This window comes from Chlamydotis macqueenii, chromosome 2 (genome assembly GCF_036417535.1).
Source record: "Chlamydotis macqueenii isolate bChlMac1 chromosome 2, bChlMac1.mat, whole genome shotgun sequence".
In the NCBI taxonomy this organism is placed as follows: domain Eukaryota; kingdom Metazoa; phylum Chordata; class Aves; order Otidiformes; family Otididae; genus Chlamydotis; species Chlamydotis macqueenii.
In genome coordinates, this window is record NC_141557.1 from 65,851,232 (window position 1) to 65,878,248 (window position 27,017).

Below are 27,017 nucleotides of genomic sequence, written 5' to 3' on the forward strand. Positions count from 1 at the left end.
CTACGGTGAGAACAGGAAAAGATGATCAAAATGTCCAACAATATTTCACATGGAAACTATTAACACAAAACATAACACTCAAAAATAAATCCAAAAGTGATCTTGCAAATAAACCTGAATATTGCATTCAGTAACCCAACTAGGAAAAGGAAGTTTCTAAAAATCAATGACATAAATTTGGTCTATATTTATGCATTTGACATAGCAGTAACAGAGGCTCTTTTCTTAACACCATATCTTAACACAATACAGAGAAACTCCTCCCATCTAATAATATCAAATTAACTGTAACCTATACATTTCTAGCAGTAAGTTGGCCAGGAGCATGTGGAGGAATATCCTACCAGGTACCTCTTATGGCTGCAAAACTTAACATGCTTTGCAGCCTGCGCTGCAGGTGAAAAGCTAGGATGCTTGTTAGATTAGACCAATGAACTAAAAAATTCCTTTCACAGAAAGACCTTCACAAATCCGGCCCTGCCTGAGCAGAGGGGTGGGACCAGAGGACCTCCAGAGGTCCCTTCCAGCCTCAACTCTTCTGTGATTCTAGGAAATAAAATTCTCCCAGCTTCCACATAAGAAAATATGACATCAGCTCAGGTGTTACTTGAATTTTGGCAGGATGCTACAGAGGTAGTATTATGTATACTTTCATCTATAAACTATGCTAGGGAATTTTCTGACTACTTTGGGGAGAACAGGTATTTTCACATTGATTCTGAGTAACTCATTTAGGTGTCTAAGTGAGGAGATTATTTCTCTATATAGTCAGTGGAGACTGGACTTCAGTTCTTAATTCCTGCATATCTTGGGTAGGTAACCTAAGTATATAGCAGACTAATGGAAGCTAGGAAGCAATTATTTTCTTTCTTGGAACAGACTCTCTCATTTGAAAAAAAAAGAAACTGTCGAAAACAACTTCCAAGGTGTCTGAAATCCTGTTTTCTTGTGCTATTTTCTGTCAGTTTGCCAAAAAGCTTAATAAACTCTGCAAGATACAGACTTATGCATATCAAGCCAAAGTCGCTCAATTACACATCTGAAGTCCAACAAATACATCTTTAAAACTGAAGCCTACAGAATTAGATGAAGCCTACCGACATTATCTTGCATTTGCAAATTCATTTAATGGCAAGAATTCCAACTTGCACCTCTGCGTTCAGAAGAAAAAAAAAACGCAACACTATTTTCAGTGGAAGAGCAAGATTCAGAGAACATTTATGTAAGCCTTGCTGGGATTTTTGCAGGATTTAATTAAAAGCTGCAAGACATACTTATGGATATGTCTTTTTAAAAGAATTCATGCCTTTGGCATGTAGTAATATATGAGACTTCAGGCACTCAATAGTTCCTTGTATTAGTGCATACACAGTCTTACTGTGCATACATTATGGTTAATATGAAATGATTTCATCTTAGCTGGGGGGGGGCTGCCCACGGGGAGGAGCTTTTGTGCCATACTAGCACATATTTCTGCCTTCTACAGCCTTGTTACACTGGAAATCTGGAACCACAAATTCCCCGTAAGTAATCACGAGAATGACTGACATTACTTATAACACAGCTCAGGTACTCTTAAACAATGCCGTCATCTTAACATCTTCAAAGATTTCTAATTTCCCCTTAGTCATGTCTTAGTCAAAGTTGACACAGGATTAAGACAAGTCTAGCCAGGAAGAAGGATAGCTAATTAAACGCACCCAAACAATAGAAGGCTAAGTTTGTACTTACTTTTCCAGTGGGCATGCCCAATAGCAAACGGGATGTATGGTGCTATTTAACAATGGCACGTTAGCATGCACTGCACACTGCATTCAGGAAACTATTAAGGATACTAATCAGCACACAGACTAGTTGAAAATTAACATATTGGGAGAAGCCCTCTAGTGTGTTCAGACAGTGAGTCAGCTTCTAAAACCAGAACAGAAGCAGCTAATACAAATGAAATGCTAATTTTTCCCCAGATGGTGAAGCAACACCCTCTGTTTATTCCAGTTTTTTGTAGCTTGTGAAACATTTGGGTTTATTCTCTCAGACTACAGGACAGTGTGGATCCTTGAACAGTTTCTGGCTATTTCTTTCCTGTCTGAATCAGCACTGGGAAAAAAAGAAGGTTCAAACTTTACATTTCCACAAATGTAACTGTACACAGGACATAAATTTCCACACTTCTTAGTACCCACACACTGCTAATGCCATAAAAATAGCTGCAGTTATTCTTCAGATGTTCTCTCAGCACCAAAATAAGCAATGCAGAATTGTTTGTCTATCTCTTCCCCCTCGCTTACAGAACTCTATCAGCACTTTTGAGTGCAGAGGAGTAGCTCTGCTCTATAATAAGAATTTGTGGGACACCACCATCCTCAACAAACCTACTTTCCTGTACATATGGAAAATGTATTGAAACTATTCCTCTCCCTTTACACTACCTCTTAGAACATATTCCAAAAAGAAGACACCACTTTTTTTTTCCTACAAATGATGCATCCTCAGAAAGAATCAACTACATTTTAGTCCTGCATATCTGGGGACTATCTCACATTTAATATGGTCCTCACTCAAGTTTACACACAAGTATTTAATACTGCTATATATACTCTGGTACGTTTGTGCAATACACTACTGTTTCTATTGTCACATTCTGATGAGAGTAAAGTTCCTAAAATATAACACAATATATATTCAGCCAGCAGAACTTACTGCTTTACAACACACAACTCAAGAAGTATCCAACTTGATATTCAATTCTCTAAAATGAGTATCATTGTGACAACTAGGAAATGAAAGATTTTATCCTGAATTATCTAAGGACAAATGTCACCACAACATCATAAAATCAATTTTCATACTAAAAATATATGTTAAAGAAAAAAAATCCACAGGTCCTCTACATTTACTTCTTCAAGTTAATACCTTTTGGCAGGAAGAAGCTGTTAAAAGAAATATAACTGAAATAATAACCACTACAACAGTATTAACAGATTTTTTTTTTTCATGCTACTTATCTTAAAGTCTGTCCAAGAAATTAGTAGAGCACAGACATGTGACTTACTGGCAAAAGAGAAAAAGGAAGGTAATTGAGCCAAAATTATTTTTTATAGCATTGCTGCCCTCTTCTGGTTTAAAATTTCTCATCCTCCATAATTCATACACTAACTAATTCTCAAGTAATTACATTACATTCACAATAAATTAGTCTAATCCACAAGCATTTCTGGAATGCTAAGAGCCACACACACTTTTAAGTGTTAAAATTTTAGAGTTGTGGATTAAAATCTACTATTAAAATTGATTGCTAGTATCAGTTTTAAAAATGAACTGTTGATCTAAAGTACAGGAATCAGCTTTAACATCACAACTGTCAACCGTCAACCTAAGGATGTCAAGAAAATGTAAAACCAACAGACGAATTTCAAAGTGCTTATTCAAAAAGGTATAGGGAGAAGATGGAATCAAAGCTTACATCTATTCAAGCACAGAGTTTTTACCTGTCCTGTTACAGAAATATATTAAACAAATGCAGTTCAATATAAACACAGTAATTCACAATCAGCAGATCACAGTTTTATTGTGAACTAAGCACTTTTCATATTGCCAAGAGCCAGAAAACAACCAGGCAGCATAAATAAGATCTACCCTTCTTTCCTGCCAAAATAACAAACATCTCAGCACAGAATTCCAAAATAAAAACAGTAAGTACAAGTTCATGTACTGTTCAAGGGCCCAAGCAATTCAGCATATTCTGTCTCTGTGATGCATTTCGCATTGTCCATTCCCTCCCCTGTTCCCTCACCCATCTCGCCTCCCACTAACTTGGCAATTGCATCATAATCGCTCATCTTTTGCTAAAGAGTATGCTCCTAACAGCAGGCTTAAAGAACAACAAATCACAACAGTTCATCTTGGGTTTGTGTCTAGCCCTGCGTTTCAGATTTGACATGACTTTTGTAGTACTTCTTTCTCCTCTAAGTAGATGACAATGGTTTCACTTCTTATTGTCGGATCATTTTGTGAGCTTTATCTATACTACTCACATAATTATTCTACTGAAGACAGAAAAATGTAAAGGTATTATCAGACAAATACAAATAAATTTATTACAACTTTTTTACTAGCGCCACCAAGTATTCATAGCAATCAAGCCCTTAGTCACACAGGGAAGTCGCACAGTAATGGCTATTTCACTTGTGATGACCTACAGATTCCCAGCAAAAATAAATCTCCTTTCTTTTGCTGTATGCACGTTAAATTTCCCATGTTGAAAGTTTTCAATATAACAGCTGTTTTTGTCGTAAGAGAACAAATTATATTAGTGAAAGCCACAACCGTTCAAACTAGAAGTTTGTTTAAAATTAACTGCCTTTTGAAGCTACACTTGTGTTTCACTTTGTTTGTTTGTTTTTGCTGGCTCTTTCACTAGCTGTTATAGAATTAGAGGATTCATCTTGATCTTTAAAAACACAGCATGTATATTTTGGAGGATGGAGAAGGGGAAGAGAGATCCCTGGAGTTTCAGAGCCATTGCTTCCGTTTGGAAATGCCATTGCTACTGACAGTTGCCACCTCGTATGACAAGCAAAGAGAAGGCCAACAGAAACAGCACCAGGGGCTTCATGCCTGCAAGGACAAAATAAGCTCTTTTTCTATCTAGGCATGTATGTCAGAGAGGATTGAGGTAGAGGCTGGAACAGTGTTTAAAAGACAAACAAAACACATACTGAAGTCTTGCAAACTAAGGTCTCGTCTAAGAAAAATTTCCTCCCACTCTGTCTAAAACTGGTAGAATAAAATTGAACTTCCTCTCACTTTGGACAGAAACACTTAAGATATTTCTTGTCTAGTAGCAAGCACTTCACTAGTAAAGCTTTCTACCAAAAAAAAAAAAAAAAAACTAAACCAACCACAAACCCTTTTTACATTTCAATTGCTGATTAAAAAAATGCAATCTCACCCTCCACCCCCAAATCAAACTACTCCAAGCTGAAGTTCCTAAACAGAACGCACTTGGCCTCTCTCACGGGGTGTGAAACAGTCACAAAGAAGGAAGAAAAGCCAACTGAACACTAAGTCCACATCAGGCATTAAAATCTACATTTTAATGTAAATTTACATTTTAATGCCTAAGGGTAGCCTATGGGGAAAGTTAAAATGCCACCACTGTTCTCAGTCTCTGAAGTTATGATCGTCAACAGCATAACAATGTAGATAAGCTCAGTCGGTAAATGGACTCCAGAGTTTTTGTAAGCATATACAGTACGCCGTTCTACATTACAGCATCACCAGCTCCAATGCCCATTTAAAAGACTAATTCATAGAAACACGGGGTATGGGTTGCTGTCAGAGAAAGAAACATGATCATGAGAACCATCTTGAACACGACAACCTAAACAGAAAGAAAACCAAATATATGTGGTAGTAAGAAAAAATAAAAACACTGAATGTTCATTGCTTTCCTTGAGCAATTTTCCTTACAAAATGTCCCACCTTAGTAAGCTCAATGGGATAAACACAATACTCCAGTATTCTAATTTAAAAAAAAAAAAAGTATTTGAAGTTTATTAAGATATTAAGAGCAGCACATCCAGGAGTTGTACAGCTTCTCTGGTCACAGACTGTCAAGGTGGTTTATCTACCAGGCCAGGAGAGGCTGATGTCTTCCTCTGATAAAGGACTGTCACCAAGTTAATTTTAAAAAACAGAACACTTGTGGCCTTCATTCTGCAAATGTTCCCACAAGTGACACAAAGGTCTTAATAACGTTCAGAAACTGACTGTCTTTTGTCAAGCTGATAAAATTCAATGGTTTCACTATCCATAAATACTTTTCTTCATTCAAAGTTTACAGTGATTGAACTTTTATGTTCTCTGTATACGCAGCACAGGTTATCATCCTACTTGCACACCTACCTATTTTTAAAATTTCCATCATTTCTCTCACTGAAGTAGTTGGTTTAAGATGTGATGATTTTTTGTGTTTACCTCCGTAAATCAGCATTAGCTTCTGTACATCAGCATTAACTTCCAAAATCTGAGTTTGTTTGATAACTTATGCTAAATAGGTACCAGAAGCCATCTCAAACATATAGAACTGGTTTTATACCTAGACAGATCTCCCATCAATTTTTATTTTTTTTTTAAATATTGTAACAGGGCAGGCTTCAGTTAAAACTTGAATGCTTTAGTAAAAGTTCGTGAAAATTATCCAAGGCATTACTCCACTGACTTCCCTGCAGTTACGTGAAGTATGAACCTGACCCTGGCACACACTATAAAAACAAAAAGTCAGATTCAGCAATGTTCTTTTTTTATTAGGGAACAAACAGTGCAAATTATATAATGACCTAGATTCAGCAGGGAAAAACTGTGATTAATAAAAATGTCAAAGATGTATAAAAGATGCATTATAACAGAAAAAGCTATATAAATCACAAAACATTTCACAATAATACAATCTATGGCCATCTGTAGAGAAACTGCTTTGAAAACACTGCTTTTTATAGCATACTCCCAGACAAGTAAATGCATACACAGATTAGGTATCAACAAGTGCAGATAAATACAAGACATCTGAGATACATTAAACCTACTCTACTTGAGATGTGCAACCAAACTGCACGTGTGGCACATCTACCACATTGGAGACATTTGGTGTCCCTGTGTGAACAGTGTCCCTGGAGGCACCAGGCTGCTATTCTCTTTTTAAATTTGAATATATACATTGCCGTTTTCCATAGTAATTACCACAACTGAATGACAATACGCAGCTATCATTTTTTAGTTTGCACAGTAATTCCAAGGAGCAAAAGATACTTGTAGTGTTTTCAACTACCAATCATTTATTCCCATTAATTAAAAGAAATGCAAGTAGCTTAAGGCTTACAGACTTCCACTGAAGTATACAGAAGCCTGTCTGAAGGAATTCTTAATATTTTTCATTACCTATTTAAGACATATACATATAAGTACATACAACCAATACATGTAGAAAACATTGAAATATTAGTTATTGCATTAAAATATAAGAAGAGTAGATTTTACTACAAGCCCTTTTGAGAAAAGGCTAAAGAGGAGAAGAATGCAACGTATGACTCAGAGAGCTCTAGAAGGGTGTACTCATATTTTCTACTCACAGGAGTTGCTGTTTTGCATCACATCCACCCCAGCGTTTGGGGCTACACCCAACTAGGAGAGGAGATACTGAACAGTCCAAGTGCTGTGCAAAGTCAGTGCAGCCCAGGCTTGGGGGATAGAAGAATTAATGAGGAAATGAGAAAAAGCAGATGGTGCTGTAGTACTTCTTCCTGTGTATCCACCACCTCGAGTGGTTTCTATACATGCAAAGCCCCAGGGCCCCACCTGGTAGCAAGATAATTACCCTAAATGTGCACTTATGTTTCATTACACCTTAACCATCACTATGCACACTGATTACAAGTATCAATCCTTTTCATTTTCATACACCTCTGCAGCCGTACAGCATTCAACTGTGAAAATTCAGCACTCTCGTCACTTCTGAAACAAGGCCCATGCTGATAAACAGCAGTGGGCGAATTATTTGTCACTCGGTGGGGTGCCAGCAGGGTTTGATAAGGATGACATCACTCCCATTTTACCAATAACAATGCCACTAACAAGAACATGTAATCAGCAAGTCTCAGTGCTCGGTCTAGCCGTGGCAGGTGCAACTCTTTTTATGCGAGAAGTAAGTCAGCCAGCATTAGCTTCCAACACAAGCACAGAACTATTTCTTTTTATCAGAATGTTAAGCAGAAGTTGGCTTCCATAAGGCACTGCAGCTGCTGTCGCTGTTTCTACAGATGCTTTCATTAATTTTATCAAGGACATACTGAAGTAAGTGCTTGATCAGCACAATGGCTACTTAGGAACAGCTGGAGAAATGAAACAATTAACTTAAGGAGACTATGCAAGCCCAATATGCAAATTAAAATAATTAAATCCCCCAAAAATACATTAAAATACATGTAAGGGTTCAGCACAAATCTTTATAAAGCAAGAGCTGCAGTTCTGTAGAAAGGGGGGAAGGGGCTGAGAAAGAAAGATAAGCTTCACAGCTCTAATTTTTTTTTACATCTAAATAAAATTCCTGTAACCTGTAAAGTTATCCATGTCACAGAAATTTTAATACTTACACTGTGCTCACTTTAAAAATTAAGTTACAGTGAAGATATTGCAGTTTATAATAACCAAGCATGAAAGCAACTTTAAAATCCTTATAGAACGACCATTTTATTATTTGCTGTGAAGATACTTTTTGCCATAGACTACAAAAAAGCAAAAATGTTATTTATTTTATGACAACTTTACGGCTTGGAATATTTAAAGGACCAAACACCGTACTTAATATACAAGACATAAATTACATTTATCTATCCATCTTCAAAAAATAACTTAATATTGTGCTCTATCAAAGCATTTTAAAAAATCCAGTTGCTTACTCCTCCTTATTCAAACTCTCATGGATAAGCACACACTTATATCTGGTTGATTAGACCTCAAAGAAAATTTCTACCTCTATGTTTGAAAAGAACTTTCCACCTAACAGTGTAAGTTGAGTAGTTGAAGTTTCATCTCCTTGCATCTTCAGGTCCATCCAGCTGCTACTCCTCACAGATTTTCAAAAGAGGAAAGATAAATTCATGCTAGTTTTATTAGCTTCTCTGCTTCTGCTCAGGATACCAAGGGTTTTCTGGAACACTGTTACTCCGTCTCCTGCTGCAGCCTGGGAATAATATGAGCAGATACAAGTACTAGCATATTTACCGAGAAGGAAAAAGAAACAGTCCTGGGGAACAGTAAAATAATGGAAAGTATCCTTCCCCTCTTCACAATTAGCAGAAGATCTGGGGCAGGATGACATTAATTACTTTTGTAAAAGTGTGCTGTGTAATTTCACTGAAATCAGCTGAGACGAATGGAGTCTGCTCACCGCAGATGCGACAGACGAGCCTAGACGCTCTATGCTGCCTCCAGGATGGGGTATGGCAGTGGGACAACGCGGACGTGCCCAAAGAAATCACTCTTATGATGTTGTGAGTAAATTTTGTCTGGACATGCCATTTGAATTTCTCTCCTTTCTATACCCAGGAACTGTAAGAAGTTTCTCCTTGTACGGAAGACAGAAAAATCTACTTGCAGAAACCGTAAAGCACTAAAGGAGAAAGAAAAGATAAGTCTGCTATACCCTTCCAGTAGTTGAATGCACATGACACTTACAGGGTTTAGCAGAAAATTTATTTATTTCCAGTAATTAACTGAAGTAGTCTGCAAGTACATGTGTTTCCAGAGAACATGAAATATACTTTTATAGATTAACCAGAAGCTATTTTAAAAACCTAGAGTTTCTGAGCAAGAATGTCTTCTCTACTGGTAATGCACACTGAACTTTCTTGAACTCTCCATTAACCCTCTCTCTTTCATATCCTCCAATGAGAAGCTCTACTTATTAAGCTTTGCTGCAATAAAACATGTTCCACACAAAATTCTGTTCATGTCATCAGTGCTTAAACAATAGTACTTAGCACAGCTGAAGAAGAATCACATCATAATATAACATTAGCTTGTGTGAATAGTGCAGTCCACCCAAATTTAAGTTTAAATACATACATAAAGGTAAGCTTTATTAATAAGAAGCACTATTTGAAGCGTTTTACATACTACTACTTGCTTTAGACAGAGCTCTGTTAAATGAATGCTAAGAGTATCTTATTTCTTCCAGTGAGACTCTGCAGGTTAAAAACAAAATTTTTGAAAACGTGTTAATACTAATGTTTAATTCTTGTTTGGAAAGCATGTCAGCTTATTGTTTGCCTGAAACCAATGAAAAAGCCTACACTATAATGAGTCGGATTCCTACTGTGCAACCAAAAAGCATTTTGGAAAAGAAAAAAAAAAGGCTGGAGAAACAGGATTTTTCTGCTCTGCAGTGTATTCATACAGATTAAAAATCATATATGTTTTATCCATATACAGAAAATTTTATTTTGATATACACTTCTCTATCAAGCCTTCCAAACAGCTTCCTTTGCCTCACCATTATCTATTCCTTTCCTTAAATAATTTGGTAAGTTGTGGGGTTTTTAACACATACAGAAGGTTAAGCAGTCTAGATTCTGGTGACCTAAACACAGGGCAAGCCTTCAAAAAATCCAGTTAAGAAAGAACGCCTTGCTCCACTGCCAGAAGGAGGAAAATCCAAACCAAAGCTCCTCCTGCTCCCAGCTGGGCTGTATTCCTTAGGTAGAGGAGAAGTGGTGCTTACTCCCACCACACAAACCTTTCAAGGGTGACACAGACAATGCAGGTATCACCTTTAAATTTATAAAAAATGTCTCACAGATTTCTGACATTGGTTTACATGGTACAAGTATAAAATCTCACTTAAGAAAGATACAACAGTACACATCAGTTTCCTAAAGTGACTCAGTCAATGCAGCACAGCATTACAATCCTGAAACAATAAAAGCAACGTAACTGTCGTGAAATCCATTTAGGAAATTGGGCAACAGCTGACTGAAAGCATGGTGGGCCACGGCAGCTCAAATCAGTTCAATACCTAACATTGTGTTAACTTTCAAATCAATGCCCAGTGACATACGAAGCCTCCATATTAAGGAAACCAGTACAGAATTTGCTGTCTCCTTTGATCATTTCAGGAGACTATACTCCTGCAATGGTATATTGTGAAAGGTAACATCTGCCACGACATGGAAAGATAAAACTAGAAAAAAAAAGAGGCAAGCTTTCAGGCTAGGAGTGCCTTAAGGCCTGGGAAGGTCTCGTATTTTCCCATTTTTTCCATCATCACTGCACTACTTACCTCACCACAATTTGAGTTTAAGTTTGGAAATAATTGAATGTGTGAATCAAACTGGATTTCACCTACAAAGCAAATAAGCTTTTATTGTAGCTTATTTTATTGTAGCAGAAAGTTCAAGATTCTTGAATATTTTACATTAGATCCTCTCTCCCCTTTTGATCTGCCAAATGTTAGTTCTGTGAAAAAAAATTGAAAAAAAGAAAATCCTTGTCCAGAATGCCTAGCAGCATTGCCATAGAGTATAAACACTTTCCACTATCAGAGTACCTCTGATATTTGACAGCTATATGAGCACTTGAACATCATTTATCATGTTTATTTTTAATAGCTCTCCCTGGGCACAGCTGCCTTGGATGCCAATCTTCTTTTCTCTGGCCTCCTGTAAATATTTGAAACAGCTATTCATTAACAGTTGCAGATTTATTCAGCACTGTTGTACTGCTTGTGAACTGGAAATAGCTTTTATTTTTCTCTCCCTATCTTTTGGCTGATCTGAAAAAAAGCCTACTGTTTAGGTTCAGTCTCTCAGGATTTAAATTATGCTCCAGCTGAGAGCTAATCAAGGGTATCTGACCTGGTTTACAAATAAACTTGGAACAAGAGGGTTATTTTTCCTTTTTTCTTTGGGGCATTGGGCCCACACATGAAAACAAACCATGGCCAGGTCAGAAATACAAGTACCCTAAATTAAAGTAGAAAGAACTGGTCTTCACAGGAAAAGCAGGTATCTTCCTAAAAGTTTTGGAGTACCGTGAACCCTCACTGACAGCTCTTAGGCCTAGCTTAGGTGCAATATTTGAATTTCAGATTTCAGTATTTTAACACAGTGTACACAGCATTAAAAGGCATATATTAAAGCTATCAAGACACCCTGGTGTGCACATCAGGAGTCTCACATATCTGTACAAATCATAGCTCTTATGTTCATGGGGCGACACTGCAGAAACAATTTTTTTCTGTGTCATTCGACATGATTACTCCTAATCTATTTGCACATACAACCAAACTGTGTATAAAAGCCATCTCTAACATCTGAACTCAGCAAGTTGTACAAAACTCTTACAACATGCATTTTAAGATCTATTTGCTTTGGATTAGAATAGAGAGGCCACAGAGCTCTATAAAATGCACAGGTGCAAATTATACGTAAATTATAACTTCCATAACACTTTAATAACAAGATTTAAATTTTGAACATCATACATTTGTTTAGAGGAGAGGGTTTTAAGACAAGAAAAACTGCAGCCATGCCTTACACAATGAAAAAAGCCACTAACAGGTCCACGCAATCTAACTTGCTTCCCTTGGAAGGCTTCTAAAAGCTACATAATACATCATTTTGTTTAAAAAGTGTTGACTGACCAGTCTGACTCGGTATTAAATGCTATGAATAATGCCAGGGTAACATGAAAGTAGTGTTTTCTTCTACCTAGTCCTGAAGTGCTATTTCATAAGCAATCACAATAGCATTATTTCTAAAGCTGACTTCAAAATAATTTAACTTGTATTGACTTTTGTCTTACCATGATAGGAACCAGTTGAGGGAAGGCAAAAAAAAGCGGGGACAACAGCTAGCCATGAGAGAGATCAATCATATCTCTGGGACCAAACATATAAATTTATTTTTTCGTAAGATACATTTAATATTCTTTCAGCATTTTCTCACTGTCACAACTGGGCTTGTTATACAAAACCCGGAGTTCTGCTCTCACTATGATTTCAGTAAATACAGCATGAAAGATCAGATAATTTCTTTTTATAACTTACAGATTGTTTACGCTTGACATACTGTGAGTTGAGATCCATGATGCTGAAGTCTCTTGCTTCTGTAAACTGCACCTTTTTCATTTAATTACTTAGCACTTTTACAGGACTTTGGAAGAAAGTTAACTCTGACTTTATCAGATCAGCTCTTAATTTCCTATTAAATAAATTTTAAAACTTTCAATCTTATAGTAGTATTAGGTCTGGAGATGACATGGACTTGAGTCTGTTTGCTCACAAAACGATAAAACGAATCATTGCTGCATTCTGATAAATTACCTTTGGACATAATAATGATGACCTAATATAATGTACTTGGTAGGTAGCTGGCATAATACAGTGCATCTGATTTGTTAATTTAACACTTTGGATTCTGGTCACCATATCTGTTGTGTAGTAGGAATTGCTCGTGGTATCTTCGCAGCTCATGACGGAATGGAAAGCTCCAAGTAACTGACTGCTACATAATATGCAAGGTTGGCTGTGATAACACTCTAATATTTCTTTTTTACAAAACCATCAGCAAATACAGGAAAAAACCAAGCATTACCAACAAAGAAATAAAACAAGTTCCCATAGCTGACCAAATATTTACATGGAGTGAAAAAAACATAAAACTCAACTTTTATTTTAAAGCAAAATTGACCATAGGAATTTTTGGCCTGAAAGTAAAATCAATTAAAAAAGATACCCTGTGCTTTAATTTGAAGTGCTTTTAAGTTCAACACTAAAGACACACAAAACCAACTTAATTCATGTGGCAAAGACTTCAACTACTGCCTGTAGCATTACTAAACCTCATGTTTTAAAATTACCAATCAATGCTATCTAGATTTCCTCTGCTGCTATTCCACTGAACAAGCATGGAAATAATACAACATATGCTACTTTGGTATAAAAGAAACAAGTTTTTTTTTTTAAAAAAAAACATTTAAAAGCAAATGTCTGATCGAATAGCTCTTCTGAGGAAGCCCTAGGCCAGCCAAACATTCTATTAAAAAGCACAAAGAATCTTCATCTATTTCATTGCAAAACGTACATAGCACAAGCTTTTTAGTCCTTTCCTCAGCAAGTCTATTAAACAGTGAATTACATTTTCAAGGCATTACAATTCCCTACAAAAGTGAAAGTGACACAAAACTGACTGAAACCACGTTAAAAGAAGTAAAAACTCTGCCATCTATAATCTAAGCACAAGCTCAAAGTGAGAAACTATAAGAGAAATACACTAGCAATAGGGTGAGCTCAAATGAAACCATGGGAACTACCCACCAGCTTGCATTTGCGAGATTTTTAAACATGAGAGCAACCTTAATGCCTAGCCTTTGTTCTAAAAAGATACAGCTATGGATAGCAATTACGTTTCCTTTAAGAATTTATATTCATACAATACAATATTTAATAACGTGATTCAAACGCAACTTCAAGGTACTGATTATAATGGTAAAATTACTAACGGTATTAAACAGCAAGAAGACAAACAGTTAGAGTGTATATTCCTACCTCTGCCAGAACAACTTGCATCTGGTCACTACTCTCTTGCTACGTGCGGTGTATGAGCTTTCCTTTGCACAAAGAACATGGAGGTGATGCCTTTGTGTTTCAAGGAAGTTTTTCAGAAAGACAGAGATGACTTGCATTTGAACTTCAACTCTTTTTCCAGTATCCTACTCCTACTGCATTTACAGGCACCAACCAGGAACTGAAAGTTCCTTTTATTTATTAAACAATTGGAGACCAGCAGTTCTTTTCACTGAAAATTTAGCAGTAACTTCAACAATTCCTTGTTGGATGAAAACACTGGAAGAGTGTGATTTTTAAAAATCTTCCCAATAACGTAGTGAAAATACAGACTGGAAGAAGAAACCTTGTATTTCTGATGAAGTCTGTTTCAAGACTGATGAACAAAATGTATGCATAAATGCAAATTATTTTGATATTTGAAAAGCACTTCATACAATTTTCAAAGGTTTACAGGATCATATTGCTTTATTCCACAGTGGATTAACATCTAATTCAGTAACTGATTAAGAAAACAGCAAATTGTTTTAAAATGTCCGTAAATTACTTTGGCTTTTAAAAGATACTTATTTTTGTAACGTTAAGCAAGCACAATGAAAAAGTAATAGTTTCAGATAGTTTTTGATCAGTAATTAGAATAGCTGAAGTAAAACACATAGCCTAATGCCACCAGTAAGTTGGTGTGCTGCAGCCACGCCTCTTTCAGAACACTGGCTTTGAGAAGTCCCACTGTGAGAACCTGTAACTCAACCTGCAGTTCGGCTCTGCGTACCTCTCAGTTCTTTCTACAACCTGAAAGCTGAAAATCTTGAACAAGGATTCCAGATCTGCTCTTTTGGGACATCTTGACATGAAGTGTTTCTCCCACCAAATCTCCTATACTAAGCAGCTCTTCAGGCTACCCAGCTGCTGCTTCCAAGAGGAGGCATCTGCCTCAAAAGCATCTAGCTTTTGAAATCAGCTTGGGGAACTCTGAAATGTTACCATTCTGGAATCTGGATGTTCCCAAACTCCAGTCCTATTCACTGTCTGTGACCATATAAGAGCACTCATCTTTAGCAAACTTTTTAAGATCACAGCAGGAATCCCTTCTCTTGTCTCTTCACTAGAATGCCAGAAGACAGTAGCATCACAGTGCACATGGGGCTCATGGAAATCTGTGGATCTCCTAGTAAGCTGCTCAAGGAAAGAGTTAAGCTGGAACAGGTATCTCACGCCCTCGGAAAATTAGAGAAGACACACCAGTGTGTCCAGTAGTAGGTGAAGTTTTGCAGGGCCATTTCTTATCCCACAAGCTAGATAAGCTTGCGTAGGAAACAGCAGCTCAGTTATGAGAGAGGAGAGCTTGGGCAGATCACTACCCCTAATTTTCCTAACATCCCTTTAGTACCTTGCTCTAAAGGTCTAATACCATTGAGACACTGCAGAACTGTGGTACTTCTATGATGTCAGTATCTTGGAAGATTCAAATTCTATCACTTAGTGTCACACTTTGAGGTTTTTAAAAACACATGAATAAGTAGTGTCCTTCCAGCTTTCTACTTTCTATTTTGCAGGACATTTCATTTTAAAACACAACAGAATTATACTCTGAAAAAACAAAATTTCACTGAAACTGGAATGACAGATTCCATCTTTCACTGTCCTCAGTTGCTTATTCCCCACACTACACAGAGTGCTAACCCGAGTGTTCATGCTGTCTTGAAGGAAAACAGACTGAAGAACCAGTCAAAGTTAGAATGGGGCAGGTGGCTGGTTTCGGTTGGGAGCGTAGAAGGGAGAGAAGTGGGGAGAACGATCAACAGTTAGTTTTACTCCCAGTCTACTTCATACAAGGAAATCAGTCCCAGAAAGAAAATATGTGGTCTGAGTAAAAGATGGGAGAAAAAAAAAAAAGGGGGAGGGGGGTTGGGGAGATGGCAAAGAAATGCTTTTCTTAGCTGCAGTGTTTGCTTAAAGTACAGCTGAAACTATAGCCTAAGGCTGAAGATCAAGTAGTATTTTTAATTGCATACATCCCTTCTTTGGCTCTTTTATATTAAACTTGTATTTCAAACAAAAATAAAATGCACCTTTTTCATAAAAATGCAAAATTAAACAGATTGTTGTCATTCAAAGATTTAAATAGTACAAATGCAAATATTTGAGTAGGAAAAGAAAAAGGAATGAAAAGACAAAACTTGCTTTTTTTTCTGTTAAAGAAAAAAAAATACAAACTTTGTTAAACATACCTCTTGGGTTCTTTAAACTGCCAAAGCTGAGAGATTAGTGGAAGCTTGTTGTCTGTTGCAGTCTTAGTCAGGCATGCAAAATAAGCTTTCACATACATTTTACAGTCTTCTCTCCAACACTACACTACAAGCCATGCACAGTCAGAAACACTTTACTAAAAAGCAACATCACTAGACTAGGTTTGATGGAGACAAAACGGCAATCTGGTCACGCTACGAGAAATTTTGGCAGTGTCAATACATCTGGCAAGTTACCCTCTGGACAATGCCCATGTATCTCTGACAACAACTCACAGAGAAGACAGCATCCTAAACCAGCAATTGTCTGGATTTTCAGGAAATATGCATTTTATTTCATATTACAGCACTAGTGAGCTTTATATTTTGGAACAGACAATAGTGACATGAACAACACTCCAAATCATCCAAGGAATCAATTTAAAGCTATTCAAACCCTTTACAACAAACTCCACAGAGAAGAAATTACTGCTTTCACAAACACAAGCCAGCACATGTAGACTTCAACTCCTGATGAAAATCTTTAGGGGAATATGAATTTTTGTAAATTTTAGGGGGCACAGCTCCTCTCCAAATGAATGATCGTTCCTTGTTACTGCATTGTCTTTCTTCCGATTTTTCCTAAATAAAAATATTTCCTCTGTCATCTCATGTAAGACCCTGACAACACCTTTGTAGTAAATACTGTGACCAACCATTGATTATCCTGAATGCAACCACGTATTTTATTCTGCTGTATTTCTCTTCAATTGTTTATATCATAGCATTCTAAGCTCTTTGAGGCCACTTCTTTTTTTTTTAAGGTACACAGTACTTAAACAGTAGAATCCCAATTATACGAACAGCAAAGATTGCCTAAGTAGTTTTCCTAGCAAGGGAAGGGCCCCAGTTACAGTTGTGCACATTACACTGCATACTTGCAAAATCCAGTGTGATTCATTTGTGTCCTAAATGTGGCATGGATATGATTTTTTGGCAGATTAACTGTTACGGCATGTTTGTTATATAAGGCTGCAACACGGACAATTAAACAGATTGACTCAGTGAAAACCTCTGCCAACACCAGAAGGCGGCATTAACACATGCCGCAAAAGAGAAAGAGGCCCCCTTTCTCATTTTTGATGCCTAGTATCACAGCAGACCTAGCAATGAAAAAAAAATCAGACATGAAAAAGGCCTAAACTATCGAGCACGCCTACAAACTTGAACAGTCAAAATCTAGAGAGTCTCCACAAAACCCATTTGAACTAAGTATAAAATATACTTTGAAAAAAAAAAAAAAAAGATGACCTGAGGCAAAAACCTACCACACTAAGGTGTGAAGGCCTCCATAACTTTTCAGTAAGAAAACTAAACTTGTCTAGAATTACGCATTTTCTCTAATGTAGTTAGATGATGATTTTGTCTAGAAGTATCAATTAAAGTTTGGCAGACTTATAAGGAAATGGAAGCAAGATTATACTACTGAAAGATCTTGGCAACTATTAAATTAAAAGATGCCATGATCTCTACCCTTAATGAAAATATTAGCAGCATTTTAAACTAAATCTGAGCCTTCTGCTGATTCCTAGCATTCCTGTGAAAAACAGCAGCATGTTGTGAACTCCAGAATCCTTTGTGGCCACATCAAACATACCACAAGTGCACTGCAGAGTAATCAGTCTTTGGCAACAGATCTTGAAAATACCAAATTTATTCTGCCTGAGTCTACCACCTATACAGCATGTGCAATAGGTCTGAAGCTTTCTGACAGCAGTGGACTGACTCTATGTATAATACAAATACTATATATATATATATAGTGTGTATATATATAATACAAATATACAAGAACCGCTACACGGTTTTTAGATCAAAGTCAGTTCACATCTGGCCATCTGAGAAGGAAACTTCATCTCTAACTGTAAAAGACCAAGTAAAAACATGCAGAGAAGCAATGATTTTTTAAATGCAATTATTTTGAATAAAGGAGTAGTATAAGAAGTGCACAGGTCTATTTTAACACTAATCAAAGGTCATAATGTAATGAATGGAGGAAATTATCTCTTCACTAAAGCTAGGTGCAGGAGGATTATATATAACTAGAAACTCAGGTCACCGTTTAGGAAACAGGAATGTAAAATATACTGGCATGTTTCAGGACAAATGAGCAAAGACAAAATAGAAACTTTAAAAAAGGTTTAAATGAAAGGTGTATTATTGTGAAAATATGTCTGAAATGGGGGGAAACTCACTGCTGCAATGCAGTTTTGAGAAATTCTGGAGGGGACAGGAGGAAGAGTACCTTGAGCGAGACCAGAAGAAACAGTTCAGCTCAATCACCCAATGGAATATATAGGACTTCCTGTTTTGAACCAAACTTGCCTAAAACTTTCTATAACTATGCAGTAAGATGAATGTTTTCCCACATTTAAAAGGAACCAGCATAGAACTCTGGTCAGGTATTCTAATGCATAAGTTCAGAATACAGTAAGCTAGAACAGGAGAGCTGAGTTGGAAGAGACATACAGCAATGACAGAGTCCAACTGCCTGACCACTTCAGGGCTGACCACCAGTGAAAGTACATCATCAAGGGCGTTGTCCAAATGCCTCTTCAATGCTGAACAAGCATGGGGCACTGACCACCTCTCCAGGAAGCCTGTTCTAGGGTTTGAGGACCCTCTCAGTAAAGAAATGTTTCCTCATGTCAAGCTCAAACCTCCCCTGAGGGACGCGGCTTTGAGATATTCCCACTCATCCTGGCACTGGATCCCAGGGAGAAGAGATTGGCACCTCCCTCTTCACTTCCACTCCTCAGGAAGCTGGAGAGAGCAGTGAGCAAAAAAGCTAGACACTTATAATTTAGTTTAATTGTCACTGCATTTCTCAAGTAAAATTAAAAATAATCCAAAGGAACCTTTTATGCAACCAGATATGCTGAAGACAACGGAAACAACTGTAACGTACTGGTAAACGTGACTGTATAAAAGAAACACATACCAAAAAGACAATAGGGAATTTATTTCGGTGTCAAGAGGAAAGCTCACTAAACTTTTGATTTTCTTACTCAAATGAAGCTTGAAAATATCTACCATAATGTAGTTTACTATTGTAAAGACATATTTTTATCCTTTAAAACGATCTCTTTGCTACATTATGTTGGTTATGTGTGTTTAAATATCTGTTACACAGCAGTTTTTACATACTTGAAGACATTGCTTCCAATCACTGGAAGGTAATTATACCTTTTTCTTTCAGGATCATTAGAAAAGATTACATGGGGCTATAACAAACCAATTCATTACGCTATCCCATATAACTCTAAGAAATAACAGGCTGGTATCCAAATTTTTATCTTGGTCTATGTATCCTGTGCATTAGCAAAGTCTTCAGGAAAAACTTAAAATAATCATAAGACAGAAAAGATAATAAAGAAATAATTTTAATAAACTTAATAACAACAAGAAAAACCTGGCTCTTTAGCTATAACCAAAAAGCACAGAAGAACAAAGAGTTGTTGTTCATCAGAGTGTTTCAAATACAGCAGCCCAAGCTCCCTGGAATGCAACTTCAAATTATGCTTCAGGAACAATATTACAATGAAGTCTACTTTTCCTAGAAGTCAGTAAAAAAGCTGAAATAAGAAGTGTATCTTAGAAAAACACTGTCAGCATTCTCCTCCTGCCCTCCAAAATTAAAAAAAAAACCCAACAACATATGGAAACACCATGCATAGCAAAGTTGGACATGAACCAAGATTATCTGTGATACGGAAAATTCTGCTCTCCCAAAATATTTGATTGGAAAGGATTTGAAAAATGGTATGGAGTTTGGGCTTGCTTTTTTTTTAAGGGTAAAGTGTGTTTGTTATAAAAGACTTCCATATAAAATTTTCCTGTCTTATGCACATTATAATCTATTCATCAGAGTATGTTGAATCTATAAATCAGAAAATACAGAGGCAAAAACATTTTGGAAAAAAAGATTCAAGCATTACGTTATACAATACTAAATGAACACATTCAGCTTTTTCTACAAAACTTTGTTGTTGAATTCAGTATGTTCCTGTCAAAAATTCAGCATTTTGAGAATTTGTCTATTCTGATAGAAAAGCACTCTGTAAGACAGTTTAAAACCAATTATAATGGGCATGGGCTTCACACTCTTACAAGGTCATTCTTGCTGCTAAAAGAGAGGAAATCAAAGCCAATATATGCTATACCTTCAACATATCATTTTGTATCCGATAGTAAGCATGGAGTTTTTTCCTTCTGAGGTTTTTATTGGGTAATGCATAGTGCGACTTAAGTATGGGAGAACTCAAGAAACAGTCAGTCAGCACAAAAGCTTCATGCTTCTTCATTACATTCACCTTACAAGAAAACTTCGGCTTTTGCAGCCCCTGTTGGAGGTGTTTACGGTGTACTATCATTTGCTTTTTCTCTCTCAAGCTTTCTTTAGTGTGGCTAAAGCAGCAAAAAAGAATAAGATATGGTCTGTATTTACAGATAAAACTGCCTTTATCTTTGCTTCCTTTTTGCTACAAAGGATGTAGCATGAAAAAGTGCCTTGATCTTAACGTTCTTAATTTTATGTGCTACTTTTTGTTATGCTGGCTTGGGCAACAAGTAGTAAATAATACTAGAAATTTTGCTTTTCTAAAATTGTTTTTGCTGAACAGAGAGAGACGTTTGCTGAAGTTTAGCTTACACCTTTGAGGAACAAGTATAATTTCTGTATTGAAATCATAAGACTTTCAAAAGAAAAAAAATTTAAAAGTTTAACAAAATTTCAAAATTTCATTCCCTATTTCACATGGAATGAAAGTGAAATGATTCAGTGTAAATGTTTTCCACAGTAAACCATTCCCTTTAAAAAAATAAGTTAAAAAAAAAAATCACCGTACCCACAAATGTTATGTTTGGTTTCGAGCTGACGTATATTTTGGAAGCCAAACTCTGAAAACCAAACAAAAATTCAAACTGTTCTAAATATTTAATTCAGCTCAAAATGAAACAAACCCAACAACCAAACATATTCCAGTTCTATACAGCACAGATTTCCCCATCTTTCCAAATGACCACTGAATTAAAAAAGCAAAAACAAGACTTCCAAAAGACAAGTCCATTTAATTCAAATAATTCATTAGATGTCTGCCATTAACTTGATGTATTTTGGTTTTTCTTTGTATTTAACACCATACATATCATGAAGAGATTTTCTTTCCCACACAAAACACACCCCAAGCTATCCTTACAACAGAGTCATGGTCTTTCACTATATGTTTGAACCACACAGCACAGACTCAGTTTCAGGGCGTTTCCAAGCCTTTTCAAGCATAACTGCAACAGAAATTAACTGACAGCCACAAAATCAACATCAAGTGTCTGTTGGCATATTGTGAGGATTTGAGTTTATATGAACAATGGAAATTCAGTTCCCAGATATCAATGGGTAACATCAGTGCACTTTTTTTGTATTGAATTTGCTCTCCAACAGGTCTCTCCATCACATGGCTAACGGGAATCACATGGCCAATTAATGAGAAACTAAAAACATTGCTGATACTTAATATCTGTCCTTTCATGAATGGCAGCTTCTCTGAAAACATACAGAGAGCTTACTGGTAGCGGCGCAGGAAGAAAAACAGTTACCACTTAATAAAGCAGACTGTCTTGACAGCACCTCATCGAAACTACCAGAACGAGAAATCCCTACAAAAGCTCGCAGTCATCTGAAAAGCTCTGGAAACCAGTCACATTATACAAAATCAATCCTTATCATTATGCACAAACATCTGTTTACAGTAATACTTGTAGAGAGAGAAATATTTAACACTAATCTCCTTTAAACTCTCCCAACACTTCAAAATCTACAAGATTAGGGATAATTCCTAAAGATGACTAATGGAAGTCAAGACTCAGAATCTTCATTTAGATAGCTCCTCTGCTTTGTTATGCTACATTTTGTCCAAGATTTCCTCAACAGAAGCATTATTCAGAATTCAATACCATGCATGCCAGTGAACCATCATGCAAACAATGGAATAAAAATAAATTATATTTTGCTACTGTAATTATTCATCCAGAAGCCATTGTTCCACATAGCTTGAGGATACGAGAACAATATTTCCCAATAGGACCTGACTTTCATTTGGTTGCTACCATAAAATAAGCGAATACAGTAGTAATTACACAGTGTATATTTTAGTAGCAGCATATTCCCTGCCATCTGCAACAGGCATATAATGCTGAAGAAGTGTAATTTTGTACTGGTACACACAGAAGATTTTCATTTTAAATTAGGATGAAATAACAGCTAATTCCATAGAACTATTAATAATTTTATCTTAGTTTGCTGAACCAGCAAAAATTGTTGGCAATATAAAGTACTACCTTTGCCCAGAAAGTCCTTCACAATATGCAAGGCTTACAAATCACCAGGTAGCATTATCAGTTATATATCTTTCTACGGTCAGTAATATCACATTCAAAAAAAAAAAAATAAATTAAAAAAATAATCAATTTAAAGTCTTGCAATTTAGCCAAAGCTAACCCAGGACACCACTCCACACAATATCCAAAGCTCAGGCTTGTTTAACTTTCGTGTCCCCTTGGAACACTGTTCACCGATGGCATCTACCCCAGCCTTCCACTCCATATACTAAGTAAAACCACATTGTTATACATAAAGTAGCTTTTGGAAGGAAAGAAAGAGCGCTCTCATAACTGCAAATGCAATTCCGTAAAATACAGCACTGAACATGATATAGTGAATTTTGAAAAAAACATACTACTAAATTGATGACACAAAGAAAGTGCTGTACTATCAGCTGTACAAAACCTTTTGCATAAACATCCCTACAGAAGACATTTGTTCTCCACTCAAAGACCACTTTACTGTATTTCACAAGACTTTCACTAGCTGCTTATAGAAGTCTGCTATATAACGTGATTTGACAGGGCTACTCATGTGAAAAAATGATATAACTACTTACCAAAAGTAGAAATTTACAGAAAAAAAAACATGTAAGTTAAAAAAGTGAAAATTTCAATAGTCTCATTTCAATTTCAGATAATTATTTTGTTAAAGAAATTTTGGAAGTTATTAAAGTTGATATCAGATCTAACTTCAAAACTACTACGGAGGTGAGACAGGAGACATAAACCCATACAAAGTATGCAAACTTTATTTCAGTACACCTTAACACTTAGTCTAACGCATTATGAAAACATGCAGCATGTACTAGAAACCTGCAACACACTTAATTTTTGTGCACATTATAACGAACCTAAGATAAGACAATAAAATACAAAAAGAAAAACAGTTTTCTTCCAGAGGTTGTAAAAGTACAAGACACAGGCTGATGTCTGTTCAGTCATGGTGATTTTGGACATCTCTGTTTAATCAGTTGAATTAAGTCAAGTTTATGCTTATACAAATAGCCTGAACATGCATGTAAATTATTACAGCTTTGTCATCTGCTGTCATCTAGTTACCACTCTCAGCAGAGTATTGAATTTTGTTTTTACAAAACTGTAATATAGACCAAAAAGAGAAAGGTTTGGACTCTAAAATACACTGAAATAAATACCTATTTACCTACCCAAAGTATGCAAAACTCTCAAAAAACTGCATCTAAATAAAGTCACAGAGCCAAGTTTTGACTAAAAAGCCTAAGAATTTCAAAAATCTTAAGAAGTCACCTTGGAGACAAACATCAAGAAGAGTGATGACTGTCAGGCACCACCTCACAGCTGCTCTCTCACAGGTATCCTGTTATTAGATACCGTATCACTAGGAGTCCAAGACTTCTCCACTGACCAGTGGCAACGGCTTACAGCGAGTAATGCGGCACATACTACAGCTTGGAAATACTTCCTACATAGAGACATCCTACCCAAAAACAGCAGTACAGAAGTGACTGAAGAAAAATTGGGAGTATCTGATCATGACACTAAAGCCCGCTCTGGCAATATACTGCTGCTAGAAATACTGATGCTACAATGTCACTTGAAATCTTGTCACAGCATAATCACCTGAATAAAGCATTTTAGAGAGCTTTATTTGTGCTGAGATTTAAGGACCTATAAGAAAGTGTCCTTCAATACAGCTCTTCTAATCAATTTTCAGTGTGTTCCACAATGGAAACATCCCACCTTTGGGGCCTATCAAGTTGTGTACTGTAAGAATATATACATACAAACCACTGCAAATGACACCAGTCTCCCTTTTCTTACATGACTTGATTGTGTAGTTATACAAAATCATCACATACTGTTTTGCTGCTGTTCTTCTAAGACACTTTAGTTCTCTTATGAATAATTCCAAACTGGAAAACACTTTTCATCACACATCTGTACCTCTCTGTATTTTTCACTACAGCTTCAACAACACATCTCCTGAGAAAACAGAAGTGGATGTCGAAGAGATTGTGGCTCAGTAACTCAGCAAGAACTTTAATAATGACTTTGAATTACTTAAGTCTTCCACTGGATTGATGAAGTTTCTGCAGCCCAGCTGCAGCAAGCTGGCAGTAATAAATTCTCCATACACTGCAAACTAAGTATCTGACCATTTCATGCCTGTTTCTAAGCATGTGAAAGCTGGAGGCAAAGTCTGTCATTCTACAACTCAGTACTTGCTTCTTTCCTCATGTCCTCTAACAAAGGTACCAGTGTAAGGCCAAATAAGAACAGAACTCCCTGGAGAGGCCTGCTGTGAGGCACGTCATAGCATTTCTTCAAGAAATTTCAAAACAATAGCTTAAGGGCAAGTTTTTCCATTAGAAATCAAGTTATTTTGAAAGAGTCAATATTTATAATAAAGGCCACAGTACAACAGATGAATTGAATTACTGAATTTTCTATCCAAATGTACAACACTTGAAGTTCAAAATACTTTCCAAAATTTCATATTTATTGTCTGCAAAGACAAACAAAAGTCAGGAGTTTTTTTCTTGTTATATCAAGCAAATACATCTCTGTTCATTTAATGTGGACTTTAGGGCATGTAGATACAACTATAACAGGACAGACAAGTCTGAATTTTTTTCTTTACATACATTCAATAAATCTAAGTAAAATTTAAATAGTTAATCTAAGTAAGATCATAATCCTGACTCTATCACCCATATGTTCTCTCCTCTTCATCATGTTCCCTGTGGAATTGTTTGAAGTTTTTTCAGAACATTTCAACAACTACATAGTGCTATCAGAATAACACTATTCTTTTGCTGCTCATAATACAAAAGTACTTCAAAGTTACACCCGGATGAAATGTAAAGAATGTAGTGTTCCTTTTCTATGTACACGTCTTGCTATCACCAGGCATTTACTTGTGTCTGGTAATAACTGCACAATAACAACCATAAGCAGCTTTTCTCCTGCACAGTGACTACTTACCAATTTCAAAATCCCCTGTCTTGTATTACTGAAAACTTGAAGCTTTCTGAAACATGTTTCCTTAACTGCTTCTCCACCAAAATAAGAAATGTATTTATACATCTTAAACTTCAGTTACTGAACATTTTGTAATATGCATACAGATTTTAGAAACTTGTCTTACTAAAACAATAAATCTGAGACATGACAAGATTCCTGTCCATCGTAACAGACAATCCCATTCACAGCAATAACAGCAATAATTGTAAAACCTAGGAAGTAGGAGAAATTTTGTGGCAGTTATAGATAAGCTTCACAGAAGAAAAGAGAGGAGCTTGGTTTTTAGCAAAAGTGAAAGAAAAAATACATTTGCAGTCTTCAGTGAGAACTTTCTGTGTGGATAATGTAGAACTTAGATTTGTGAATGCAAGCTTTGATTAGGAAAAGGACTCTTCCTTGCATACTACTGATAGAAATAGCCAGAAGTTCATTCTTGACTTAAACAAGGTTCACTATGGATCCCTAAATAAGGATGGATTTAAAAACACATAAGAAGTAGGTCTCCAATGATTTAACTAGAGCAGCTGCAACACTCAGAGCCATAAGTGAAAACCAATGCATGTACTGTTTTGTACATGCACAGAGGACTTGACATCACTTGTATTTATTACTATACTTTTGATTCAAAGTATTTGATACAAAGATGGAAGGAGATGCTGTACCTGAATTACCTCAGTATTTTTTTAAATATATGTTTAATACTTCAATATGGCTCACAAACACAAAAAACAACACCTGTGCCTTCAAGGAGATAGTATTAGAAATGAATACTGGCATTATCTCGAAATCTGTATTTTTCAAACACAGGCAAAGTTTAGATTTAAAGAACAAATATTAAGGTACAATAAAGCTATCATAGCTACCAGATATACAAGAGTTTTAGGCAGATACTGGCACAGAGTGCTGTACTGCAGGAAAAATCTTTTGACATTTGGTTCGATCTACGAGATATTAAACTTAATTGAACTTAAAAGCTGATAAGAAACATCCCAGAATTCCTCCAGGAAATCCATTACCAGAAAAAGTAGTGTATCCTTAAACAGGGTTTTAAGAATCCTAGGGAGGTTCATAAAATTTACTTTTATTGTGGAGCGAAAAAAAAGCTACTGTCATTCCCTTTAAGAAAGCAGAGATAGACTAAAATTAACAAATATTGCAGTTTCCTCATTATCACAACAAAATGCTTGAATTGAACCTTATGTGAACAAGCCTAAAATAAAAAT

At 36.2% G+C, this 27,017-nt stretch overlaps 1 protein-coding gene across 2 annotated transcripts in view; it reads right to left on the bottom strand.

Annotated features, from left to right (window-relative positions):
• The window catches only part of CDKAL1 (CDKAL1 threonylcarbamoyladenosine tRNA methylthiotransferase), a 416,940-nt gene that overhangs the window by 203,886 nt on the left and 186,037 nt on the right, over positions 1-27,017 (bottom strand). The window lies entirely within an intron of this gene.